This window comes from Mustelus asterias, unplaced genomic scaffold (assembly GCF_964213995.1).
Source record: "Mustelus asterias unplaced genomic scaffold, sMusAst1.hap1.1 HAP1_SCAFFOLD_71, whole genome shotgun sequence".
In the NCBI taxonomy this organism is placed as follows: Eukaryota; Metazoa; Chordata; class Chondrichthyes; order Carcharhiniformes; family Triakidae; genus Mustelus; species Mustelus asterias.
Window position 1 is genome coordinate 523,092 of NW_027590132.1, and position 6,810 is coordinate 529,901.

Consider the following 6,810-nt stretch of genomic DNA (forward strand, 5'->3'; position numbering starts at 1 on the left):
TGTTCTCTGGGGCCCCATACGCACTTACCCTGGAAAAAACATTGTGAGTCTGAATCGCTCTGTGGGCGGGGCTTCTCGCTCTCGAAACGCTGCAACTCCGATTGGAGCTCTGAACTGCACGTGCGCAGTGAGAAATACATCTGAAATGGGGGCCCCTGTCACATCGCTCCCGGGCAGCAACAAGCGGATAAAGTGACCTGGGAGCGAAAAGTGGGAGTGATGGCCCCCACAGACATCGCCCTACCCCACAACATAACTGTCCGCCTTTACACCCACCTCCCCCACTACCCAGACCGATCGCGACCCCTTGTCCCCCGCCCTCCCCGCACCGACACCCGCAGAATGGCAACAGCAACACTCCCACCGCTGCCCCCTTCACCAGCGAATTATCTGGCCTCCCTCCTCCTGCCCCCCTCCACCAGAAAACGGCCTGCCCCCTCCCATCCCCTCCGCCCCCGCAACCACAGAACGATCGGGTCCGCCTCCCTCCCACCCCCAACCCCCCTCACTCACCAGAGAATGATCTGATCCAACTCCCTCCCCCCCCGCCCCGCTCACCAGAGAATGATCTGATCCACATCCCCGCCGCCCCCCCCCCCTCACCAGAGAATGACCTGATCCACCTCCGGCCTCCCACACCCCCTCCCCCCACCACTGATTTGAGTCAGAGAGCCGCCAGAAGCTCTGATCGTACCACCTCAGAGCTGGACTGCCCGAAACAGACCTTTGCCGAGCACATCTGTTCCGCGCCGAATCTGGAGGGGCGAACGCGATGGTAAGGGGGGAAATGCAGGTAAGATTGGGCATCCACCTCATTAAGTCAATTTAAATGCATCACCCATTTCGGGCGCGGTTCGGATCGCGGCCATTTTCGGGCCTTGGTAAAGTGGACATCTGCACGGATTGCACTAATCGCCTCACACCTGACTTTACCAAGTTTTCGCACCCGTGAAGGCAATTATACATGGCCAATCAATCGATCCTTCATATCTTTGGACACAAAGGGGCAAGTTAGCATGGTTAATCCACCTATCCTTCTCATCGTTGGACACTAAGGGGCAATTCAACATGGCCAATCCACCCAACCTGCACGTCTTTGGACACTACACAACCTGCGGTTCTGAGGCTTTATCCTGCTGGCAAATCAGACCATGAGGCCCTTAGTGTGGTGTAACATAACCGATGTGTCGTGCAAAAATCAGTATTGTTCATTCTCAGTGTGTGGGCATTGCTGACTTTAGTGTCCATCCTTGGAAATTCATCGTTGGAGCTTTCTTACAACCACAGGGCTTACTCAGTCACTTCAGAGGACAGTTGAGTCAACCACATTGGTGTGGGGCTGGAGTCACGGAGAGCTGAGCCTGGGTAAGGACCTCTCCCGAAGTTAATCAGTGAACTGGTCAGATTTTTACAACAACCCATCAACTCCACCGCTATTTTCACTGACTTATTTCCAGGTTTTACAAACTGAATTCAAATGTTTAAAGCCCCATTCTCTGGCCCAGCTCAACATGAAGGCGCCCTAAAATCCTCTTATTCTGCTTGCACTTTGTACCCCCAACATCAATAAATCTTGATATTCAGAAATAGATTGATACTTCGTGGGATGTCACAGCGCCAGGGACCCGGGTTCGATTCCTGGCCTCGGGTCACTGTCTGTGTGGAGTTTGCACGTTCTCCCCGTGTCGGCGTGGGTTTCCTCCGAGTGCTCCGGTTTTCTCCCACAGTTCAAAGATATGCAGGTTCGGTGGATTGGCCAGGCTAAATTGCCCCTTGGTGTCAGGGAGACTAGCTAGGGTAAATGCATAGGGTTACAGGGACAGGGCCTGGATGGGATTGTGGCCGGTGCAGACTCGATGGGCTGAATGGCCTCCTTCTGCACTAGAATTCTATGATTCATCGTGGCATGAGTGCTAAATTTAGCACGACCCATTCACCTAACATGCAAATCTTTGGACAGTAAGGGGCAATTAGCATGGCCAACCCACCTAACCCTCACATCTGTGGACACTGAGGGGCAATGTAGAATGGCCAATCCACCAATCCTGTACATCTGTGGACACTAAGGACACTTTCGCATTGCCAATCCACCAAACAGCACGTTTTTCAGACTGTGGGAGGAAACCCATGCAGACATGTGGAGAACATGCAGACTCCGCACAGGCAATGACCCAAGCCGGGAATCGAACCTGTGTCCCTGGTGCTGTGAGGCAGCATAGCTAATCCAATTAGCCAGACAACAGGTTATATTAGTCTTGGCATTCTGCAATGTGATCGGATTCATTGAACTGTCATGATTTTTTCACTGTCTGTTTAAATTTCCATGGATTATCACATTAAAAGCATCTTAGGGAAATGTCTGAGTGAATAACCCATCGCCCCCATGACTTTTTGGAGGAGTTGAACAACAGGAACTGAACTGAAAGATGTTTTTCTTACCATAAAAGTCAGATCCATAACCTGATGTGAAGAAGACAGATTTATGTTAAATCTTGGATACAATTATTTCAAAATCAACATGTTTAAAGATATTTATGCCTTAGGAACAAAGAAAAGTGCTGCAGAGGAACAGACCCTTCGATGTTCACTCTCCCATGTATCTCTTGGAATGGGACTGTTTTTGCTGTGTAAACAAGTGCTGATTGTATCGGGAGATTTAACACTTAAGCATCAGTGAATAAGTATAAAGGTTATTTATTTGAGTCACAAGTAGGCTCACATCAACACTGCAATGAAGTTACTGTGAAAACCCCCCAGTTGCTACACTCCGGCGCCTGTTTGGTTCACACTGAGGGAGTATTTAGCATGGCCAATGTACCTAACCAGCACTTCTATGGGACTTTGGAAAGAAATCGGAGCGCCCGGAGGAAACTCATGCAGACACGGGGAGAACGTGCAGACTCCACACAGACAGTGAGGCAAGCCGGGAATCGAACACAGGTCTCTGTCGCTGTGAGGCAGCCGTGCTAACCACTGTGCCACTGTAGAGGGAGTGGTATAAAGTAGCCTATCAGGAATCCCAGTGTAGAACAATGTAGGGCATCTTACGGGAAAGGGGCAGCAGATTTAAAACAGACATGGGGAGAAATGACTTCTCTCAATGGGTGGTGAATCTGTGGAATACATTAACTCGGAGTGCGCTGGATGCTGGGACATGGTAAATTTGAGGAGACAGACAGCGTTTTAATTAGTAACAGGTTGAAGCATGGGCTGGAGGGCGGTGTGGGCGGGGGGGAGCTGTCTGGTAATGGGAAGGGGGGGCTGGGTATTATCGTACTTGTTGCGCCCCTGATAGTTCAGGGTTTACCCGGCGATTGCCCAGATGGCCTATTCTACTGGAGAATTGTGCTGTGCCTGCTACCATCTGACAAACTGATTTCAATCACTGACATCAGATCATAGTTACAATGAAAACATTAGGAGGGGGAAACAAACTCTTGTAACTTTGGATTTTATTTTAAAGGCGCAGACGGTGCCCCGTATGGGACAGCCCCACACACATTACCAGCACCCCTCCCGTCCCCCTCGGTATTCCATGTTCATCCAGCAGAAGGGACTCTTCAGTTTTGGGCAATAAAATGTAACAAAACTTACTCCAACTTGTAAATCAGACAAAACGTTTCAATAATGAAACTTCATTACTCCAACACTACAGGCCTCACCCTGGACCATTCCAAGCTTCCACAAACCCCAGCAGCTTCTCACTAATACTGAGTCAGCTGGTCAGCTGACCACCACATCATTTTCTCATTGGTTACATAGTTTACTGGGTCAGCTGACCCTTACAGCTTGTTCCCATTGGTCACTGCAACAGATCCAATGTGGTTCTGTTGGTTGTGACATTAGTTCCATTCAAACATTCCACTCAAACCCGCCTCTCCCACCACCTGATCCCCACTAACCCAACCAGTCTGAACCCATCACTTCCGGGCCACTCCATGACCTCAGCAACACTCAGAGAATCATAGAATCACACGGCGCAGAAGTGGCCCTTCGGCCCATCGAGTCTGCACCGATGCATGAAATGCCTTGAACTGCCCACCTAATCCCGCTTGCCAGCACCTGGTCCATAGCCCTGGATGTTATGCTGTGCCAAGTGCTCATCCAGGCACTTTTTAGAGGATGTGAGGCAACCCACCTCCACCACCCTCCCAGGCAGCGCATTCCATACCGTCACCACCCTCTGGGTAAAAGGGTTTTTCCTCACATTCCCCCCTAATCCTCCTGCCCCTCACCTTGAACCTACGTCCCTCGAAACTGACCCTTCAACTAAGGGAAACAGCTGCTCAAAGAACAAAGAACAATACAGCACAGGAACAGGCCCTTCGGCCCTCCAAGCCCACGCCACTCCCTGGTCCAAACTAGACAATTATTTTGTATCCCTCCATTCCGACTCCATTCATGTGGCTATCTCGATAAGTCTTAAACGTTCCCAGTGTGTCCGCCTCCACCACCTTGCCTGGCAGCGCATTCCAGGCCCCACCACCCACTGTGTCGAATACGTCCTTCTGATATCCGTGTTAAACCTCCCCCTCCCCTCACCTTGAACCTATGACTCCTCGTGAACGTCACCACCGACCTGGGAAAAAGCTTCCCACCGTTCACCCTATCTATGCCTTTCATAATTTTATACACCTCTATTAGGTCACCCCTCATCCTCCGTCTTTCGAGTGAGAACAACCCCAGATAATCCCTGCTCTTTATCCACTCTGTCCATGTCCCTCATAATCTTGAACCACTTGATCAGGTTGCCCCTCAGCCTTCTCTGCTCCAACGAAAACAGACCAAGCCTATCCAACCTCTCTTCATAAAACCTTGAGCTAGAGGAACAGATTTCGGCCATTCGGCCCATCAAGTCTGCTCCGCCATTCAATCATGGCTGATATGATTCTCATCCCCATTCTCCTGCCTTCTCCCCATAACCCTTGATTCCTTCACTGATCAAAAATCTATCTACCTCTGTCTTAAAGACACTCAATGACCTGGCCTCCCCTGCCCTCTGTGGCAACGAATTCCACAGATTCACCACTCTCTGGCTGAAGAAATTCCTCCTCATCTTTGTTTTAAAGGATCGTCCCTTTAGCCTGAGGTTGTGCCCTCTGGTTCTAGTTTTCCCTACGAGTGGAAACATCCTCTCCACGTCCACTCTATGCAGGCCTCGCAGTATCCTGTAAGTTTCAATAAGATTCCCCCTCATCCTTCTAAACTCCAACGGGTACAGACCCAGAGTCTTCAACCGTTCCTCATACGACAAGCTCTGCATTCCAGGGATCATTCTTGTAAACTTCCTCTGGATCCTTTCCTCGGCCAGCACATCCTTCCTCAGATACTGGGCCCAAAACTGCTCACAATACTCCAAATAGAGCCTTATACAGCCTCAGGAGTCCATCCCTGCTCTTGTATTACAGCCCTCTCGACATGAATGCTAACATTGCATTTGTCTTCCTGACTGATAATGAACATTTAAGAAAAACTTGGACGGGTTCTTGGATGAGAGGATGTGGAGGGATATGGTCCAAGTGCAGGTCAGTGGGACTAGGCAAAAAATGGTTCGGCACAGACAAGAAGGGCCAGAGGCCTGTTTCTGAGCTGTAATTTTCTATGGTTCTATGAACCTACACGTTAACCTTAAGAGAATCTTGAACAAGGACTCCCTCGTCCCTTTGTGCTTCTGATTGCCTAAGCATTTCCCCAATTAGAAAACATTCTCTGCCTCCATTTCTCCTTCCAGTGTTTATAATCTCACACTTTTCCACGTTATATTCCATCTGCCACTTCTTTGCCCACTCTCCGAGCCTATCCAAGTCCTTGTGCAGTCCCCCTGCTTCCTCAATACTATCTCTCCCTCTGCATATCTTTCCATCATCTGCAAACTTGGCAACAGTGGCTTCATTTCGTTCATCCAAATCGTTAATGTGTATTGTGAAAAGTTGTGGTCCCAGCACCGACCCCTGAGGCACACCACTAGTCACCGGCTGCCATCCTGAAAAAGACCCGTTTATCCCCACTCTCTGCCTTCTGCCAGTCAACCAATTATCTATCCATGTCAGGTTCTTACCCTTAACACCACGGGCATTTAACTTATTTAAAAGTCTCCGATGTGGCACCTTGTCAAAGGCCTTTTGGAAATCCAAATAAATCAGGTCCACTGGCTCTCCTTTATCTAACTTCCTTGTTACCTCCTCAAAGAACTCTAACAGATTTGTCAGACATGAGCTCCCGTTGACAAAGCCGTGCTGACTCAGTCCTACTTAATGCACTTCCAAATACTCTGCGAACTCATCTTTAATAATGGACTCTAAACTCTTGCCAATGAACGAAGTCAGTCTAACCGGCCAATAATTTCCCAACTGCTGCCTCCCTCCCTTCTTAAACGGCGGTGTTACATCAGCTAATTTCCAGTCCTCTGGTACCCTCCCTGCCTCCAGTAATTATTTTGCTTTTATGCTGTCCTGTACTTTCCTCGTCAGCCATGGAAGCTTCGTCCTCTCTTTAGCAGGTTTCCTCCTCCTTGGGATGAATTTCTGTTGTGCCTCCCGAATAACCCACCACCCCCCCCCCCGAAAACTCCTGTAATTGCCGTTCCACTGTCTCCCCTGCTCGGCTCCCTTTCCAATCAACTCTGGCGAGCTCCTCCCTCATGTCTTTGCAGTTACCTTTATTTAATTGTCATATTCTTGTATCTGACTGCAGTTTCTCCCTCTCAAACTGCAGGGAAAATTCTATCATATTGTGGTCACTGCTCTCTCAGGGTCACTTCACCTTAAGTTCCCTAATCAAATCTGCCTCATTACACATCACCAACTCCAG